This window comes from Schistocerca serialis, chromosome 3 (genome assembly GCF_023864345.2).
Source record: "Schistocerca serialis cubense isolate TAMUIC-IGC-003099 chromosome 3, iqSchSeri2.2, whole genome shotgun sequence".
NCBI lineage: Eukaryota > Metazoa > Arthropoda > Insecta > Orthoptera > Acrididae > Schistocerca > Schistocerca serialis.
The window spans coordinates 289,168,289-289,190,897 of NC_064640.1; positions in this window are offsets into that span (position 1 = coordinate 289,168,289).

Consider the following 22,609-nt stretch of genomic DNA (forward strand, 5'->3'; position numbering starts at 1 on the left):
AAAATTGTATCTACCGACTTGATAGAGGTGTGACACCTGGGGGAATCCGCAGCAGTTACGCCGGGCTGCGAGTTCCAAAGAGTAATTTTATATGCTAGGAAAAATGAATCTGGTTACCACTATGAAAGAACTTTATATGCATATCCATTAACGTCTAGCATCATTGGAAAGGGAAAAATAGCTGTTCCTTTATTGTTTAATGAAACTGGAAGTTGCCTTTTATCTGTCGTTCAGAACTGACGCATGTTCAGAAAGAAACCGCCTTTTATTGGTACTGCAGTAAAGTACAGCCAGCAACAAGGCCCTTTCTCACCTAAGTTGATAGCTTCTGATTTGTTAATTTGCGAAGGAAAGTCATGTAGCTTTGGGATGGGAACAGAGTAGCTAGATCGCTGCTAAAACGGGTGAAATGAAATGTTTTATTGGCACCTTCGAATAGAAAATATTTTTTTATTCCTTTATAGGGAATACTCGCAGTCAAGTATGTAGATGAAGTGAAAATAAATTTTACTTCAACTTAAGAATTCTGGACTCAGTACGAGTGATGTAAGCGATATTTGCAATCAGTTATACATTTGTTTGAAAGAAAATCTTGTGTTATTGGTCCCTATAAAAATGTCTACGTATTATGTTGAGATAAAAATTTCAATCTGAGCTTGAATATGCGAGAACTGTAATAGTTAAACTTTCAGTTTGTAGGTGGAGGAGACTATTAACCAGTGTAACCGATAGTAAAGCTGTCTCCCAACATCAGATTCAATTGTACTACGAATAATAGAAATTTTTCATAATATTCTACGTTCAAAATTCTGCTAAAAGTGCTATTTTGCTATCAGACTCTGGAGTCATACGTACTTGATGCGCAACACCAACCCAACAACATTCTGGAGGATCAGTGGTTTATATGAGTATTTCTTCTACTGGAAGCAGCCAGCCATCTGCCCTACGTTTCATTTCACAACATGCACACAAAACAAAAACTGTTCTGAGATAGTACCAGGTACAGAAATACAGTGTCTTACAGGCCAAAAAGCATTACCAGCCTACATAGCGCTATATGGTACAAACGTGTGTAACGCCTTACAGTTTGCTTTTTGCTACAACTTCACTTATGCAGCTTTGTTATTGTTTGTAGTATGTGTCTTCAGTGTCACATTACGATATCAGGTGAAACATAATAACTTGTCTGTAGTGAAATGCAACGTAAGTAAGGTAACTCATCACACGAAAGGTCCACGTACCTCCACCAGCAAACAAGGTGGCCATGACTGCAACTGCGAGATGAGGGGCTATAACTGGGGCCTTGTTATACTTGGCTTAAGAGCGCCGCTTAACAGCATCGTGACGAGCCTTCCGGACCGAATAACAAATCCGTGCAGGAACAGCTGTGGCACGTCAGGCCTCACCAATCGATAACACTAACAGGTACGGGCACGGGCCAGTGGGCCAGTATCGAATTGTATGGCACTGATCAAATTTCACTAGTTGCACACCGCTCCACTTCCTTTCCTTTCGTCTGAAATCGATTTATGCATACAAAATTAGGTCGTACGAATCCTAGTCGTAGCACGTGATGGAAACGTAAATAGCTGGTAAGGAGCGAAAAATGGTTCGTCGACGACGAGTTCATTAACCTGGTGGTACAACTCCGGATTGAGCGTGAGTGGGAAAGGAAATCGGCGGTGTTCTTTCCAAGGAACCATCATCCCTTTCATTTTCAGTAAATTAAAGGACACTAAAACACACATCCAGTTTCCTGGCTAAAATAGCTCAGTGTGTCGATCTAATGGAAAGAAATAGTCAGAAATAAGGACGGTCTGATGTGCCTCAAGGTAGAGCGATAGGGCCTCTACTGTTCACGATGAATATCAATAACCTGGCGGATAAAGTTTGTAGCCCTATTACGCTGGTTGTAGGCGACGCAGGTGTTTACAGGGAAGTGATATCGTTAAAGACTTGTTATGAAATGCAGACAGACGAGTGGATTTATCTATGCCTGACGCAAAATTTGAAAGGTGGTCCTCAACATAAGTGAATGTAAAGTAATGTTCATAAATAGGCAAAAGGCTCCGACACTTTCTCATTACTCGATCGGCCATTAGTCACTGGAATCAACCACAACACAGAAATATCTAAGATATTATATTTATACTGGTTTAAGGTGGTGTGACTACATAAATCTAGCCGGTTGGAAAGCTAATGGCAGATTAACGATTTATTGGAAAAGTCCAGAGGAAGCGTAATTTTACACACGATAGAGGTATCTTAAAAATCCTAATTCGACCGGTTCTTCAGTATTTTCAGTCGGTCATGGAACCTTATAGTGTTGGACTAACTGATAAGATAAAAAATATTAAAACAAAACTCTAAGAACCCACGTTCCAGAACGAACCAAGAAACAAATTATTTTCCCAATGTACCGGGTGGTCAAAAAGTCAGTATAACTTTGAAAACTTAATAAACCACGGAATAATGTAGATAGAGAGGTAAAAATTGACACACATGCTTGGAATAACATGGGGTTTTATTAGAACCGAAAAAAAAGATCAAAGTATTGCTAGACGCGTGAAAGATCTCTTGCACACGTCGTTTGGTGATGATCGCGTGCTCAGCCGTCACTTTCGTCATGCTTGGCCTCCCAGGTCCCCAGACCTCAGTCCGTGCGATTATTGGCTTTGGGGTTACCTGACGTCGCAAATGTATCGTGATCGACCAACATCTCTAGGGATACTGAAAGACAACATCCGACGCCAATGCCTCACCATAACTCCGGACATGCTTTACACTGCTGTTCACAACATTATTCCTCGACTACAGCTATTGTTGAGGAATGATGGTGGACATATTGAGCATTTCCTGTAAAGAACATCATCTTTGCTTTGACTTACTTTGTTATGCTAATTATTGCTATTCTGATCAGATGAAGCGCCATCTGTCGGACAGTTTTTGAACGTTTGTATTTTTGTTTATGATAAAACCCCATGTCATTCCAAGCATGTGTGTCAATTTGTACCTCTCTATCTACATTGTTCCGTGATTTATTCAGTTTTCAAATTTATACTGACTTTTTGATCACCCAGTATATCTCGTATAGCCACTACGACGCTAAAACTGTTGAAATTCTGGCTCATTCAAAAGGCTACCAACTATTTGGCCTTCGAGCATCATCGGAGGATCAAAAACGCTCAAGGTTAGAGACGATAGTTGTACCTGAAGTATCTCTACACCGCACCACAAGGTAGCTTGTGGAACTGAGATATACATGCAAACACAGAGCCCTGAAGAATAGCTTGACTGCGGCAAATATCGTATAGCTTAAGGCTTTAGAGGGGCAACACAAAGCGAATGAGCTCCCACCCAGTCAAGACTGGTCCCTGTAACCTTACAAGCTCGCCAACTGGCACGACCAAGCGAGGAAGTGTGGCTCATCAAATGCTACGGACGCCGCAAGCATTACGTCCTATCCTCCAACGCCCGCCCTCTTCATAAGTCACGGCAGGGATGTTTGTGATTTAAGCCAAAAGGGTTCCCGACAAACTGACGATTGAGAACCGTACAGTAAAATCTCCCTTCCCTCTACTGATCATGAAGATTCCATATAGCTTCAGTATTGTGACAAACTATTTTTGGGCCTAGCGGCGCGGCAATAGCGTGCAGTAACGACCTCGACTATGTAGTCCATTCTGCAAATGTGACATCTACATTAATACCTGTTCTATAAGGTTTTCTTAGTAGCAGCTATACAGCTACATGTGCTTTGCGGTGTGTGGCGGTGTGCGCTCTCGTGTCTATTGATCTCGTGGTCGACGAAATATTCTCCCTTCCACATATTTGTTTCTTCCATTCATATTTCTTCTATTTCTTTCCGATTACAGTCGCGAACGGTGTACAAGAAGGCAGGCTGTTACTAAGGATCTGAGTGACAGCGAATGTCTCTATTTTTTGCGTCTCTAATTTTACCTTAAGGTCCTTTCGCAGAAATAGCACGTTGCTTTATTCACATGGAAGCGTACGCAATCGAAATTTTAACAGTTAACAACATCGCTTTGCACGGTGTTTATTTTGCCTACTACTGAATTTCGATGAGTATCTCCGTGACCCTTCCGCGAGCACACTAAACGAACCAGTGGCGAAAAGCGCTCCTCTCCTTTGTATATTTTCCATTTCCTCTATGATCCCGCTCGGTAATGATCCCACTCTGACAAGGGGAGGCCGCCAATTGTGAAATTCAGATTCGATTCATACTGCGCATAATAAAAGCTCATGGCCAGAGGTGTAATGTGGCAAAGCACCAAGATGCACTTCTCAGCCGTTGTCGAAAAAATCGACAGTTAAAAGAAACCGTTGCGGTGAAATACTCTCTACGATTAGTAATTTTCTACAGCGTGGTGGTGCAGCGGTAAGCGCTCGGGTTCGTAATCCGAAGGTTGCCGGATCGAATCTCGCTCCATGCAACTTTTTTTTTAGTATTTGTTTTTTGTAATTCATATATATAATTCCCGGCAATCAGTTGCAACAATTATGCATATAATAAGTTGGTGAAAGTCGTTTGTCGGGGAAAAACTGGCGACTTCGAACATCATTATGTTTTCCGCAAACAAAGTTGTATTTCACAAATGTTATTAATTGTCTTCATAAGGTTAACCACGTATAGTTAACGGAAGACGTAGAAGCGAATACGTATAGCATAATTCAAACGTTCGAATTAGAATAGAGACCCCACGAACACAAACTTGCTGTGGCAGGTATGAAATATAAACTCCGTTACTCGCTCGTTACACTTGAAGGACAGATGTTGAATGGGCCGAAACGAGCCGCCCCATAACAGCGTAGTTGCCTGCTAACTTCGAAAGAAGGTAGATGCGGTCCCTAGCGCCACTTATAACATCGTCGAAAATCAGTGCGGACGGGACAGCTTTGGTACACCCTGTTAAACAAACGGAAAAATGGAGGCGGCACAATTGGAGAGCGATCCGCCTTCACCAACATGCATAAGCAATTCATTAATAGTTATATATATATATATATATATATATATATATTTAATAGTTATATATATATATATTTAATAGTTATATATATATATATATATATATATATATATATATATATATTTGAATTGCAAAAAACTAATAATAAAAAAATATTGCATGGCACGAGATTCGATCCGGCGACCTTCGGATTACGATCCCCAGCGCTTACCGCTGCGCTATGAAGCTGTAGAAAATCATTAATCGTAGAGAGTATTTCACCGCAACGGTTTCTTTTAACTGTCGATTTTCTCGACAACGGCTGAGAAGTGCATCTTGGTGCTTTGCCACATTACACCTCTAGCCATGAGTTTTTATTATGCGCAGTATGAATCGAATCTGAATTTCACAATTGGCGGCCTCCCCTTGTGAGAGGCAATAGTCAATTATCGGTCGAACAATTCCTCAAGATTCTGCCTATGAACTTCAGTCCGTTACCTGCCTTTCCTATGGTTAGTTTTAAGTGACCGTTCAAAAATGGTTCAGATGGCTCAGAGCACTATGGGACTTAACATCTGAGGTCATCAGTCCCTTAGAACTTAGAACTACTTAAACCTAACTAACCTAAGGACATCACACACATCCAGGCCCGAGGCAGGATTCGAACCTGCGACCGTAGCGGTCGCGCGGTTCCAGACTGAAGCGCCTAGAACCACTCGGCCACAACGACCGGACGATCGTTCCACTTTAAATCCGCATCCATACTCTTAAGATATTTTGTAAGTATGACTATTTCCATAGGTTTTTAGGGAAATCGTCAGATCAAAAAATTACGGGTATTTCTGCCCGTTTACGCACAATTCGCTACATTTGACTACGTTGAAGGTCAGAGTCAGTCCCTGCTCGAAGAGCTGATCACCTGCGTTTCGGTACAACTTTCTAGTGTTAAGACTTCTCTCAGAGTATCATTTGTAATTGTGGAATTACAAGCACTTTTAAGTTCGCAAGGTTTGCTCATTAACCTGGCAAAAGATGAATAACACGGGGAAAGTTCAAAAGCAGAAGTTATCGAATGACTAACGGAATTGAAATTGCTATACTTCAGCACATTTGCCCACACTGGCCTCTATGTTTATGCAGCAACAACACAAAAAATTGTTTCAAGATCGAAATCTTCTAAATGGAAAGATGCAACAGTGTTTGGCGACACATACCTATTTCGCGTCCAGTTGTGTGGAACAGCAAACGCCCGTGAAGGTATGCGAGACAGAAATCGTCGGATTCGAAGTATTTTCCAATTTTTGATGAATTTCCACAAAATGTACGTTTTAGAGCTTAAAAACGAACAGAGAACACCTGAGTGGATTTCTCGGTCTCAAATACGCGTTTTCGGGTATGCACACTGCTGTGAGTCAGACGCGCAACTTGCTCGCACTTCAGAAGTTGCGACACTGGTGCGAGGGGCTGTGGACACGAACACAGACATCAGATTTCCATGTGCTACCGCTACCGCTACCACTACCACCCACCGAGAGAAGCGGAGGCGAGCAAAAAGATTGCGGCACTCGGCACTCGCCGCTCGTGGCTAAAGACAATGATCAAAGGCCGCCGTCTGATGCCGCCGCTGGTGATAAGGCGTCCAGCAGCCTGACGTCTTCTGCATCCTCTCCGAGACTCCCGGCTTTGAGGGCACGCCGCCGTGCAAGGATGCATTTCTAGTCTTTCGGTTTTGCGTATCCACATTTCCCTGCAGAGAGCTGGTTCTCATACACGCAACAGTTCTACGATTAGTCATAGCATAGGCCAAAGTTCTCTTCACACAGCTCCATCCTCCGATTTCACATTTGAAAGAAAACTTGTGAAACGTCCTGGTAGGAAGTAGTACGTTATACAGGGGTTCTATTAGCGGGAGAATGTAATGATCACCGAGAATGTCTGTGTTCTATTCCTGAGATCTTATTGACTGAAAGACCTTGAATGTTAAAAAATTCGGGAATTGCTTGTAGATTGCAAAGTCGAGGAGCCGACCTGTAGCCCACTTTGGTCTAAGAAGCAAGTCATATGACTGGGCAGTTAGTGATCCGCAGCGCTCGTTAAAGTTAATCTCTCAGTTCGGAAAGCTTAGGACAGTTCGAAGCTACGTCCCTGTGCGCGGACGCGAAATTTTAATCAGTTACTTTTCAATTTTTTTTTTTTTTTGCGAGTGCTGCGGCTTACTGAGTATGCAAGGGATCCACAGAATGGCACCTCGTACCAGTTCGCTAAAGATTCTGTCTGATAAAGCGACACACTTGGCGAGATATAATTGATGCCTATAACTGCATTTGTTTCCAAGAAAACTTGTGTTGTGCTTCTGTATCACTTTTGACCTACTGAAATAGAATTGTTACCCTGTTTTGTCTTTTTGGAGCTTATAAATGGAAGCCACAAAGAACCAGTTCGACGTGATGTACTGACTGTTAGTGGAGCGCATTTGCCAGCCCAGTTGTCGGATCTCTCTATCTTACTGATTGTAGTTACAGAGCTACAGGGCATTTATCATTGGTTGTGATCTAGTGCCAATTTTACAGTTTCTCATGAATGGTAGTGAGGATGGTGACCCTTACTGAAACTATTTCGCAAGTATAACAACAGTGCAGGAAACTGATCCCTGTGCCGGCCGGAGTGCCCAAGCGGTTCTAGGCGCTACAGTCTGGAACCGCGCGATCGCTACGGTCGCAGGTTCAATCCTGCCTCGGGCATGGATGTGTGTGACGTCCTTAGGTTAGTTAGGTTTAAGTAGTTGTAAGTTCTAGGGGACTGATGACCTCAGAAGTTAAGTCCCGTAGTGCTCAGAGCCATTTGAATCATTTTTTGATCCCTGTCCGTCGATTGAGCCGCGCGGGATTAGCCGAACGGTCTCAGGCGCTGCAGTCACGGACTGTGCGGCTGGTCCCGGCGGAGGTTCGATTCCTCCCTCGGGCATGGGTGTGTGTGTGTGTGTGTGTGTGTGTGTGTGTGTGTGTGTGTGTGTGTGTGTGTGTGTTTGTCCTTAGGATAGTTTAGGTTAAGTAGTGTGTAAGCTTAGCGACTGATGACCTTAGCAGTTAAGTCCCATAAGATTTCACACACATTTGAACATTTTTTCCGTCGATTGAGGTTTCCTAGTTAACCAACGGAGCCATACGTTGCGTAATTTGTCCCACGCACCGCACATTGCTGAAGTGATCCTCATACAAAACGTGAAAGTAAACATGGATGTGGAGCTCAACCTCACAATGTGGGATTTCACGTTTGCGGAGCATTCCCAAATGTGAAAGGCGCAATCACACGTAAGATCTACGCAGCGTGGAGGGTGCGGTCGCTAGAGAGATGCAAGCGTGCAGAAGCTAGGAGACGCCATGGAGGATCACGCTACATGTAGCTGAAACCTGTATTTAACAGTTTTTATTTTGGGTGAGCAAAATAAAACGAGCCCGGAACACATTTCATGCACTTTCAGATAGGCAGTCCAACTTAAATAATCCACAGCTGGAGGCAGATAATGTAAGCTCGGATGCCTCTGTTAAGGTGTGTGAAATATTTTGCCCATCCTTTATTACAACTCACGTGTTACGAAAATATACCGTTTCAGTTTTCCGGTGCATTCAAGATTTATCAATACCTGTTACGATTTGACATAATTAAATACCAGATAATGGTTTAAAACGGTTAGAAAATGACAAGAAAAGAAATAGATTGCAATAACATCTGTCAGTTGTAGTCTTAGGGGATAGAATCATTGACAGTGAGCAAAACCGTTGCTGCAAATATTTTTTATTCACCTTCATGGTTTCTGGAAGTTTTTGGGTCTTTCTTATTAACTGAATAGAACTATGATTAGAAATATTCTATGTTATATTTAAGTAAGAGCGCTCTCCGTTCAGTAGCGAGTTTCTTCGCACTTGTGAACATGAAACAATGAATGGCAAGATTTCTGTCAATGTCACTGGCTGACTGTTTTCTAATTCAGTATAGTATAAATAAGAGACAGAACAACGTGGCTAAAATGCAGCCAAACGAGCATTTTCACAAAAATGTAACAATTACTACAATAATTACTGCTATGCTGGCAAGCTTTCACGGATATTTAAAAAAGTAAAATGCGTTAGGCGAGAGTTAATGACTCCAGGGAACAAATTTTTAAAAATGCGTGACACGTTTACCGTTGAAAGCCATAGCCGACAAATGCCGATGAAGATGGATGCGGTCGTAACTCACGATGAGGAGCATGTTCCGTGTGATGTACCAGCTCGTTTCTGAGCAGGCATAACGTACGGTAGAAATCACGTTTGACATGTTTCACGACGAGAAACACGTCCCGTTTGAGGACGGCGGAGGACTGCGCGCATTCCGGTCTCGGCAGCAGCGCCACTGCGCCTCTGAGGACGAGACGAAGGAATGTTTCAGGGCCTGTTGCCAGATTTAAGATAAGGGATGCAACAAATTGCGAGAAAAGTCATTACAGCTCACATGGCAGAAGCAGCAGTCATCTCTTCTGGGGTTGGTATATGGAGAAGCTTCGTCCTAAATGAAGGCAGCAGATCTTCCAGTCGTCATAGTTGGCGAAAATTTAGAAGACTGGTACGGCATCTCCGGTACTAACGGTGAGAGTGGTAAGGACCACTTTAACGGCTGCGGTGCTATGAATTGTAAGGAAACTGGAAACCGCTGTATTATGTTGGCCTGGTATATGTACTTCTCTCCTAAAAATATCACAATGGCTTCGTGTTGGCTAAAATATCCGGAGGTAAAATAATCCACCATTCGGGTGCCCAGGCGAGGACTACTCGGGAGCAGCAATCAGAAAAAAGGAGAACGCTAGCTGTAGTGGGCAGGAGGAATGGTAAAACGCTAAGGGGGTGAGAATATAAGGCAGATGGGCGATGATGTGGGATGCTGTAGTTATGTTGAATACTCGCAAAGAAAAGGGAATTGAGACTTTTTTCACACCAAAAGAAGGTTGACGAGCGAAAAAATAAACAACTTCTGGGTTCAACTATCTATCTGCTCACTCACACTTACTTTTGCTGTCGATTCCATAAATCGCAACATACAGATGCCATGAGCGTCTGTGAAATGAGCTCATGACCGATTTTCGTCACCACATTTTTTCAAATTGTGGTAATGATATCTCTCAAGATGTGACGATAAAGTCAAACCCTTATTTATTACGACCTAGATGATGACAAAGTGTTTTGTGGGCTGAAATATTTGTTTCTGGATCGAAAAAAATCAAGAGAAGATTGTTGTAACTTTGCAAATCAACGAGAATAACTCAGGAAGAGCAAATTAATTGCAATATGCATTATGTGGTCTCTGTCTCTCTCTCTCTCTCTCTCTCTCTCTCTCTCTCTCTCTCTCTCTCTGCACATCATTTTCGTTGTCATGCTCCTGTCAGGCTGTCACTGTCTGTAATAGCCGGTTGGACAAATTATGTGGTAACTGAAACGTCAAGGAGCGAAGGAAAGCATAAAGGATCATAGTGATTTTCGCAGTGAACTCTACGAAGAGCAGTTCAGCAGAAAATGTAATTTCATTGAAGTGACCTAGGAGTTTCATGTTCATAGTGTATTCAGTCAGAGCGACGCTGATACACATGGAGGTCATTTTTAAATACTGAATTAATTAAAATATGCTAACGAGTGTACCGAGATAACCCAAATGTGTAAATGTTATTCTTTTGCGCTCCTCATATGGGATATACATGTATCAAAACCAGTTTTCACTGTCAAGCTACTCCAGCCCAAAAGAAAAATGAATGAACTTTATATTATTGTTTCAGATTCCGCGTCTATCAGTACAGGAAATTTAAGAGTACACAAAATTTAAGAATAATCCATGAAAAATTAAGTCACTATTAGAATATGAGAACTGGCTCTGGTCTTCATCAGAACGACCAGAAGGGAAGCGCGGAACAGAGTCTCAGTATCACATCTAAGCAAGGAGTCTCGGAGCCTATAAGGAATGTGATCTTTCCATGTGATATTTCGTTTCCACCAAAATACAACGAACCTATCAAATGGTTCAAATGGCTCTGAGCACTATGGGACTTAACTTCTAAGGTCATCAGTCCCCAAGAACTTAGAACTACTTAAACCTAACTAACCTAAGGACATCACACACATCCATGCCCGAGGCAGGATACGAACCTGCGACCGTAACGGTCGCGCAGATCCACGAACCTATCCCTGGGTGTATCTCGTTATAATAGACAAATGAGTCTAGTGGTTCCACCAGCTCGCACCTTCCATACACAATAATTGATATCTTTAATTAGTCACTTTTGGTGGTATCTGCATAATATACGTAATATGTTTTGTGCATTTCTGATCTGTGTTACCTCTGAGTACGCAATCTGTGCGTACGTCCGTTCATGAAAAGTGAAATGTTTGAACGTAAATAGGATTAGGAGAAGGAGACCGTAATCAGTGAAAGGCACTTACACAGTGTGTCCCAGAAATACTGCGACAAGCTTCATTGGGTTGTAGAGGGTGTCTTGAGGAACGAATCGAAGATAGGAACCTGTGTCCCAAAACTTCATTCAACAACAAACCGTATTCAGTGAAAGGTATTTATACAGGGTGTCTCAGAAATGTTGCGACAACCTTCATTGGATTGTAGAGGGTGTCTTGAGGAACAGATCGAGGATAAATGCCCGTGTCCCGAAACGTCATCCAATGACGCTACAGAATTTCGAAGTTACAAGCGCCAGCACCTGCCACAAGGCCACCCCTTCGACAGTAAACGTGATTTTGTATGCTCACAGACTGTAGACGGAACGTCTCGAAATATTGTTTGTTATTCAGTTATCGCGACTGATTGTCACGATCGCCAGTGAAGAAGACGGAGATAAATGCTACACAGAAAGGCCTTGTCTCCTATGAATGTGATTGTTTGTTACTTCAGTGGATGACCGCTTCGAATATGGGTTTCCATACACACTTCATTTTTCCTCAAGGAACCCTATATAATCTCCAGTGTTATTTTGTACACAACATATATATAAACTGCAGATGTAAACCCATATATGCAACCGTCATCCACTAAGGCAACAGTGAATTGCATTCATAGGAGACAAGGCCCGTCTTCTTAGCAGCTAGCTCTATCTATTCCACTGGCGATCGTGGCAATCAGTAGCGATCACTGACAAACACACAACATTGCGAGAAGTTTCGCCTACGGATCGCAGAGTAGAAAGTCACGTGTGCTACCGAAGGGGTGGGCTAACAGCAGGAGCCTATAATTTCGATGCTGGGTAGCGTCGTTGGATGACGTGTCCGGACACGGTAGCTTACTATCGATTTGTTCCTCAAGACACCCTCTACAACACCTCGAAGTTTGTTGCAGAATTTCTGGGACACCCAACATTGCTAGTTAGCTATGCAATGAAACGACCCACATAACTAGCTATGAATTTTCGGATTCGTGGACTAACAGGACTTCGTCTTACACTTCTGTTGCCAGACAGTTCTTCAGGTCACCCAGAAAAACGTAAATACAAATAATTTGTTTTAGTACGAGGGTGAGTCAAATGAAAACCTTAAATTTGAACTAACAAATCGAAATTTCGCGCCGTTATCCTGTAAGTTGGTAAGCGTGCTACAAACAGCGTGCAGAATGGCCTGTAGATGGCAGCATAGTGCAGATGCACACATATCGTCGCAGTACCAGTATAAAGATGGCCGCCCCACTTGCGACTTGTACCAGGGAAGAACAGCGTTCTGTTATTCGGTTTTTGCGTAGTGAAGCCTACTGAAATTCATCGACGAATGAAGGTTCAGTACGGTGATGCATGTTTGTCACAGCAGCAAGTCTACGAATGGAGTAGGGAGTTCGAAAATGGTGTGACTTCAGTGGAAGATGCTCCTCGTCCAGGTCAGGCAAAACGAGTTGTGACTCCACAGAACATTGCAGCAGTTGAAGCCATAGTGAAGGAAAACCGCCGAGTGAGACTGAATGATGACATTGCAGCATGTTTACAGATTAGTCATGGGTCAGCACCCCACATTGTGCATGATGTGCTCCAGTTTCACAAAGTGTCTGCAAGATGGGTGCCACGGCAGCTGACTCCTGAAATGAAAGAACGACGTGTTGATGGTTGTGAAGAACTTTTACTGGGGACGAAACCTGGGTTCACTTCCACCAACCGGAAACGAAGAGAGCGAGCAAGGAGTGGAGCCATTCCTCATCAACAAAACCAAAGAAGTTTTGAACAGAACCATCAGCAGGGAAGGTTATGCTGATTCTCTTTTGGGACGAAAAAGGCGTCATTTTGGAGCATTACATGCCTAGATGGATCACTGTCACCAGTGCATCATACACAGATCTCCTAAGAAATCATCTGCGGCCTGCAATCAAATCAAAGCGACGTGGATTGCTGTCAGCAGGGGTCCTTTTGCAATATGTCAATGCAAGGCCCCACACTTCCCGTACAACAGTTGAAACAATCACAGACCTGCATTTTGAGTGTCTCCCTCATCCACCATACTCGCCAGACCTTGCCCTAAGGGATTTCCATATGTTTCAACCACTCAAAGACGCAATCGGAGGAAAGAAGTTCCGTTCTGATGAAGAGGTACGCCACGTGGTGCATGAGTGGTTGCGCGGACTACCAAAAGAATTCTTTTCTAAAGGAATTTATGCACTTTTTAAGCGCTGGAGGACTTGCATTGAGCGTGGGGGAGGTTATGTTGAAAAGTGATACAGCTTTGTACCACTTCTGCACAATAAATAATATTTAAAAAATATTTAAGGTTTTCATTTGACTCACCCTCGTATATATACGTGGTGTCTGTTCTTTTGGTCATGTCCGGAAGAACACACAGATTTTGGATCCAGCAGCCTTTATGAATTAAGACACAAAGGAGTTACGGGCGTTGGCTGTAAGCGAGCATTAAGTTAAATTAATGGGGAAAGTTGAAAATTTGCGCCAGACAGGAATTCGAACGCAGGTCTCCTGCTTACTAGACAGATGCGGTAACCACTGCTCCTTCCAGAAACACTAGTCATCGCAACTGTACGGACTACCCTAGCACGCTTCCCATCCCAACCAAATTTTCAGCTTATCCACACACTACTAATAGTGCCCAGTGCCCCTTGCCCATTATCCTCATTACTCGCGGCATTTCGACGGTTCCCGTAAGAATTTGAGCTCGGTGTGCATATGTACTGAAGAGATCATTGGCGACCTCACTACATATTTTCTTTCGGACATGTCCGGCACAAATTTTCATCTTTCGCTATTGATTAAAATCAGCGTCCGCTCGCAGCCAATGTCTGTAATTCCTTTGTGTCTTAAACTGTTTTAGGTTAATGTTAAATAAACTTTTCGTATGATTCAGGAGTAATCCATTGAAATGTGTAGTGGAAACAAATAAAATGGTTGATGCAGTTATTTGTGTATTTCAGTGGATAGTTCTTTCTCCAGGACCAGCTGCGACATGAGTAACCTGGATGATAACCAGTCATTACCATCGAGGTGCAGAAAAGTCTGATTTACAGTCAGTTATCTGCTGCATTTAATCCCGTCCTGTACCTTTACGTTAATAAACATGATCTGTGGATAAGGTCGTGTTTCGTTACTATCATTAACTGCATAGGACACATAGTATCAGCACGAAGCTCGATGGGCGGATCTCTTGGTCCTGAGGGTGTGCTACTCCTTAATGCCTCAACGAATATGTGGCACTAATAATCTTTTACGCCTGAGTACTATGTCTGAAATAACTGAAAAGTAAAATTATTAGAAAACTGAGGACAATCGAAGAGCAATACTAACGGCCTTACATATGCTGACAATATTATTCAGTTAACTGACTGCGAAAATGAATTAAAAGCTCTTGCAACAAAATTAAGAAAGCCTACAGAAGAGACGGATCTTCAGATGAAAACAGACAAACGAAAATACTCAACCTTAACTCGCCATTCAACAAGTAATAACACACGGCAAATTAATAACAACTTTGACAAAAATCAGTGAATTTTATTATCTATGAGCCCTACTAATCTCTGACAACTCGACAAAAGCCGAAATTAAATCACAGGTGTTAAAATGCCCTTGTGACAGTTTTCGAAAGCAAGATACTTTTTAGGAAAGCCAGTTTGCGCATTTAGAAATCATTAATTATAATTAGATACGTAGTACGTACCGCAAACCGTAACTTGCACAAAAAATAAGAAAGCAATATGAGGATATTTGAATGCAAATTAGTGAGAACAAGAATTGTACCCATACGAGAAACTGATATCAATGATTGGCTATTGCATAATGATGAAGTTTATAATTTATGCAAAAACAGATGAGATGTTAAAAACAAAAGCCAAAAGTTTGCAATGGATAGGGAAATTCATTAGAGGGTCAACAAACACGACCATCAAGAGAGTTCTAGAACAGCTTCCCACTGGGAGACGACCTCTTGAGCGCCCACGTAAAAGACAACTCGACAATATTAAAAATAACTAGAAAAAATCAAAACAGAGGAATTATTCGTGAAGACAGAGTAAAGTAACTCAGTGTTGTACTTTCTGCAGCGAAGAGCCTTCATAGCTTCTAAAGCTTAATAATAACTGGCTAACAGACGTTAATTAAGACATGACACAAATAGGCATTCTTGAAGAAATCGTGCAACATAGAACAAAAATTTAGGATTATAATTCACAAAGATAAATGTTCTGTGAAACCTACTCGTCAAAGTTCAGGCAGACAGAAGAATGTAAAAGGAACACAGTGAACGAATGAAGAGACACTGGGAGAAAAAGAAGAAAAGTGTGTAAAATTCAAATGCGCTTCTCAGTCGTGTACAACGAATAAATAAATAAATAAATAAATAAATATATATTTAATGCCTCGAGTAGCTAGGGAATGGACAGAGAAGTCCCGTACATCTGGACAGGTATTACACAGCCGGATGAAAAAACCGTGCCCCCTGTGGTACCATCGTGACGCATTAAAGAATGCCGAGAGCTTATGGCTATTTATTTATTTATTCATAAACCCGCCAAAATTCAATATGGACAGAAGAACGTAAAAGAAACACACTGGACGAATGGAGAGATACAGGAAAGAAAAGAAGAAATAAAACTGCTGAATAAGTTCAAACGCACTTCTTAGTAAACGAAATAAATAAAAACATATTTTATCTCATGATCACCTAGGGGAAAGCTTGGCGAAATTTCGCGTATCTGAGCAGGCATTACGCAGAGGAACAAAATTCCTGGTCCCTGTGACACCATAGCGGCCAAGTGAAGAGTACCCACAGCTTATGATTGTAGATGAATACCAGACTCACCAGCGTCCAGCTCTTGAACCTGAAGTGTTCCAACCGAGACTACGCGAGTTCCGTGAGGTAGAACTACCCACGGAAGTGCCGAGCATTTCCCCCCGGCCACAATGGCTCGGGAAGAACTGCATACCCGCAGATAATGAATCTTGTTGAGTGCATTCCATTTCGCTTGCGGTCACGGTCTCGCTATAGGTTATTACCATAAAAACTCGACCGTGCGTGCTGCACAACCACCAGAAGAAGATGACTAGTTGTAAAACTCTCCGGTAGGCAACTTCCAGTACCCCGGTGTCAGACGGGTACACCACAGCTCAAGAGGGCTGACAAGACACAAGCACGAGAATCCTAACTGCATATCAACAGTGCACGTACAATAAAACAATCAAAATGTTGTATCAACCTTACTGACAGGTGACGTTCCCCCTTTTAAGAGTATAAGTACATCAGAATACAAGCCAATGTATCAAGCGACAATGTCGGTAATGAAATTGGTCAGGATTTTCAGGCTAATAATAACAGGTGGCAGATACCACCCACTCATATAATCGATTCGCCTCGATGAGCAATGAATCCACAACCTTTTGTGCAAATGCGCAATCATGTTTGACCTCCCGCGGGAATCTAAAAGTTGCGAGAATGGAAAACATGGGCAGGGACTGAGGACAGGCAGCGCTAGATGGGAATGTGGGTCGACTGAGGGATGTACCGAGATAGTTCGCGCCATTGCAATCAACACTGTGTTCGGAGGCGCAGTGGTTAATCCAACTGTCTAGTAAGCAGGAGATCCCGGTTTCGAATCCCAGTCCAGCACACATTTTCAGCCCCGCGGAGTGGCCGCGCGGTTGGAGGCGCCATGTCACAGATTGTGCGGCGGCTCCCGCCGGAGGTTCGAGTCCTTCCTCGGGTATGTGTGTGTGTTGTTCTTAGTAAAAGTTAGTTCACGTTAATTTAAGTAGTGTGTAAGTCTACGGACCGATGACCTAAGCAGTTTGGTCCCTCAGGAATTCACACACATTTGAACATTTTTTCAATCGGCGCCGCTGACTCCACATAAAAGTCCTGATGGAGGTAACACCATGAGTTTCTTGCCTTTTCTTTCCTTTCTCTCCCCTTCAGTCTTCAATTTAAACAATAAATACATGCGCAAACACAGCAAATTAATTACAAAGGAGATTAAAAATACAAGCCAAATACACGAATCAGTAGTGGGGCGTTTTGATGACATAAAGTGTTAACACAAATAAAGAGAAACAACCATCAATCACCTGATAACTTTGCTGCTTCTACAGTGCTGAAGGAATTGGGGACGCCAGCTGCTAAATTTCTAATTATAGAAAATAAAAACTACTGATTCTCTTATTATTTTATCTTGAATTAGCTGTGTAGATCGACTTTTTTCCAGTTTGTGACAGATTTCTACGCGCTAAAGCAATCATCTTCAGGCAGGTTAGTTTGTTAATCGATGACCTATATCCCGGAGCGTTAACGCGAGCCAACAATTACCAGAGGACGATTTCTCATACAACTTCTTTCTAGTAAATATAACTGTGAAAGATACCTGTGAAACCGAATATAAGATTTAGCTCGTACAAGTAAGAGAAGTGCCCGTCGTTATGGAGCAGGCAATTGTCCCGCACATAAACAAACCAGCCACAGCCGAAGCCTGTGGGAACGGAGCCGGCCGCGAGCGCACATTTGCGCTGACCCTGCCGCTCTCGTCATCCGGGCCAGCAATTACAGCTGTCCCGCTGCTCAGGGTCAGCTATTTACCGGCCGTAAAAATGTAGAAAGCTGGAGACTGATCTCGAAAATAGTTGCTTGTACCGCACAATATTAGATCCTGCAAAGGAGTTGAAGAAACCTGTGGCCTCTTAACTGCTTTTCACCTCCATCGGTGAGTCGACATAATAGTCTAATTTCTTATTAATTTACAGTAACTAATCACGTAACTGTATAATGCTATTTTAGCTGTATCTAGGGTACACATTAGGAGTGTGATCTTGTATATTGGTGTATGGATAAGTTGAGTATTACTTAACCCATGTCATTTCTTGTTCCTCTAGTAACTTGTAAATCTAGATGTACACGAAATGAAATGATCGTATTACATTACTGTTCAGGAGACTCCGTCTACGGCTGTTCCGCCGCCTCATGCATGTCGCTGTGTTTAGGCCGGTATTACACTATCAAATTTCTTTGTCAAATATTTTTGTCCAATATCTTTGTCAAAGATATTTGATGGTGTAATAGGGAATTTTGTCAAATGTCGTCCAATATTTGATCAAATCTAGGGCCTAGCTGAGGATTTGATCAAAGAAGTCGCTTGTCCTCTGTTCACTGCAATGTGACATGTTACCTCACGGAGCGCTAGCATCGCTGCAGTCTGTCGTCTGTAGTGTTTTTATAGACTTTGCGGGTAAATACAATTGGTGTGTGCCGATAACTACAAAATTAATAGGGATGTATGAAGCTGATGAGGCGCTTTACAACGTGAGGCGCGCTGAATACAAATATAGATTACGAAGGTTGGAGACCTGATCTGACCTAACCTAACCTAACCCTCTCCTGTAGCAAGGAATCGGAGTGTTACAGTGAGCCTGTCTTCTGCAGATGTAGCAGTTCTTAAGTAAATATTGTGCTTTGTGATATGAGGATACACTTCATTGAGCACATACAGAAACGTATGCTCATCCACTCTTAAGTAATTGATGTACGACTTGACGTCCTCCACTATAAGCTCACGTAACAAGTTTTGTTGAATGCTTTTATCGTGTCGTCGTTTAAGACCCACGGCTTCACCCAGGTTTGTTTCATTTTTTCCCCCGCTTCTCTTCCGCATATGCATACAGTGCACTTATGGTACATGCAACTGCTGCTGTTAATAACAAGTTGTTGTTGTCAGCCATCTTCAACTTTGACGAAAAATATGACGACAGTGTAATACCCCTTCTAGCGCTACGTCAAAGATCTTTGTCAAATATATTTGACGGAATATTTGATCACATCTTTGATCAAATCCTTGACAAAGAAATTTGATAGTGTAATACCGGCCTTAACGCCACTCTGGCGACTTGCGCATCTTTGTGCTGAAGATGAGATGAAATGATAACAAGAACACAAACACCTAGTTCACGAGAGAAGAAAGTCTCATCCCGTCCGAGAATCTAACTCAGGATGCAGCGATCTATAGGCAGCGACGCTAAAGACTAGACCACGAGCTGCGGACTGGATATGAATGATAACGATAATCATCATGTGCGGCATCATGTAGCTCTTTCAAGCATCAAATGTAGAAAGTATTTCACCAATCAAATGAAAAACCTAAATGTGTAATAAAATTAAGAAGATGACATTAAACTATAAGTCGTTAATCCTAGGAAGAATGGCTTGAATGTCATGTAAGTGACATCAGAAAGTAGATGTGAAAACTGATCCAATCTAACAACAAAATGCTCTTTTGTTGTGAAACTGCTTTTTACTGGTGTTGTGTAACTTACTTAAGTTAATAAATTGTTTAAAAAATTGCCATAGTTTATCAAAGTATCAAGAGTGAGAAAGATATAGGGAGGTCACAAATAGTGTAATTCAACGACGAACGGTGGTCGCGTATGTAAGATATTTCAGACTGAGATGTCAGGAAACAACTCAGTTGTTAAAGTATATTGATGGAAAATCTCTCAGTGCCAATGAATGAAAATGAAACCATTTTAATCACACGTCATAGTTAAGCACACTAGATGATGCACGAAATGCTCCATTATCCAGAAGGTCAACAAGATGGAAACTAAGGCTTAAAGGAACTAAGTCTAGTGTTATCCTTTGGCACGGCCTTATAGTTTCTCTGAAAGCCTCATTATGGAAGATAAAACACTGGTCCATTTCCATCCTCTGTAAACAAACATAATGAACAAACAGTAAAACAACAAAAACTTGCGAAATATCGTAATGTAATCAGTATGAAAACATATGCAGGCATATTTCCATAAAATGTGAGTGCTAAGGCTAGAAACGTGAAGGAAATACTTCAACCTAAAATTTTATCTTAGACCAACAATCGCCGGCCGCGGTGGCCAAGCGGTTCTAGTCGCTTCAGTCCGAAAACGCGCGACTGCTACGGTCGCAGGTTCGAATCCTGCCTCGGGCATGGATGTGTATGATGTCCTTACGTTGGTTAGGTTTAAGTAGTTCTAAGTTCTAGGGGACTGATGACCTCAGATGTTAAGTCCCATAGTGCTCAGAGCCAATCAAATGAAACAGACCTGGACAGCTGTCTAAAGATGTCATTGAGAGATTCAAGATATTTGATGTAGACAACCTGCAGTTGATATTCTTCATTATAATAGCTACATCTTGCACCCGGTGAGTTTCTACGATTATCTCTCTAACAGAAGCACTCTCCGATAACGCATCCGTGGGCTACAGACGTAGTTAGTAATGTTGCCAGACTACATTAACAAATTTATCTCCTCTTGTGGTTTGTACCGAATAAGTTACGCAAATGTAGTTCAAGCCTAACGGCCTACTACACTGGTTGACCAAATGTATCTGAATGTCTGTTGGTGTTCATTAATATGGGATGTGTCCGCCCTTCACCTTTAGGACGGCATCAGCTCTGTTAGGACTCTTTCAATGGTGTCTGAATGTCCTTGGAGAAACGACAGCCTATTCTTCCTCAAAAGCCGAAACCAGAGAAGGTAGTGATGCTGGATGCTGGTCGGGAGGAGTGAGTCTGGAGAAAGGTCGATGTTCCAACTCATCCCGCATGTGTTCCATTTAGTTGGGGTAGGCACTCTGGGCTTACGAGTGCATTTTCACTGTTTTATGACAGTGTACATTTTCATACAGATAACCATCTCCGAAATGCTCCTCTACTGTACGCAGTACGTAATAATGTACGGTTTGTTCATATCATTCCGCATTTAGCGTTGACTCAAGTGCAATGATGATGATGATGATTGGTTTGTGGGGCGCTCAACTGCACGGTCATCAGCGCTCGTACAAAGTCCCAATTTATCAAATGGCTCTAAGCACTATGGGACTTAACATCTGAGGTCATCAGTCCCCTAGACTTAGAACTACTTAAAGCTAACCAACCTAAGGACATCACACACATCCATGCCCGAAGCAGGATTCCAACCTGCGACCGTAGCAGGCTCGCGGCTCCGGACTGAAGCGCCTAGAACCGCTCGGCCACAACGGCCGGACCCAATTTTTCCACAGTCCAATTGTTTTCACAGTCCAATCTAGCCACTGTCACGAATGATGATTATTATGATGATGATGAAATAATGAGGACAACACAAACATCTAGTCCCTGGGCACAGAAAATACCCAACCCGGTCGGGAATCGAAGCCGGGACCCTGTGATCCAGAGGCAGCAACGCTAGCCACTAGTCCACGAGCTGCGGACTAAGTGCAATGAGGGGACCACACCATAACCATGAAAAACACCATCATACCGTAACGCCACCTCCTCTCTACTTAATTACTGGCACTGTATATGATGGCAGGTATTGTTCTCCAGGTATTCAACAAACCCAAACCTTTCTATCGGATTATCACAAGGTATAGCGTGATTCATCATTCCGAATCACTCGTTTCCTGTCATCCACTATCCAGTGACGTCGCTGTTTGTAGCACTTCAAGCGTCGCTTAGCACTGACTTCAGAAATGTGTAGCTTATGCGCAGCTGCTCTATCAATGTACACCTAGGCACATTTATTTTACTAGCTAGATTTTGGTAGCACTTTGGGAACTCACGAGTGATTCCTTTCGTTGCTTTCATGCGATATTTTGCAACTACTCTCCGCACTACTCGACGGTCCCTATCTGTCAGTAGATGAGGTCAGTGGTTGTTCTTTCGCCTAACCACATCACCAAGAGTCGACATGGGCAGCCTTAGACGGTTTGAAACGTCACGTTTCTCACGTGACATCCATTAATTAGTACACATTCAAAGTCACTGACCTCTCCTGACCGATCCATTCTACTGTTACTGGTTCTCTTCTGAAAACACAGTACACCTCGCCTCCTTTTACACTGTCGGGTCCTCCTCTAATGACATCTAGCGGTCAATTCCGTGTTACACAGGGGTGTCCGGATACTTCTGATCAGATGGTGCACATATCCACATTCATCCTTTAAGTATTCTACGAGTCCATGCCCTAAACAAGAAATAACAACTATATCGATAATTTTGGCAAGATTCTTCGCAGTCCATGGATGATTCAAAACAAAAGACATTCCCAAATCTTTCATTCAATAAAAGTCGGCTTTCATTAAACATAAATAAATTGTAACCAGGGACTATGTCTCTCATATATAAACAGGTCAACA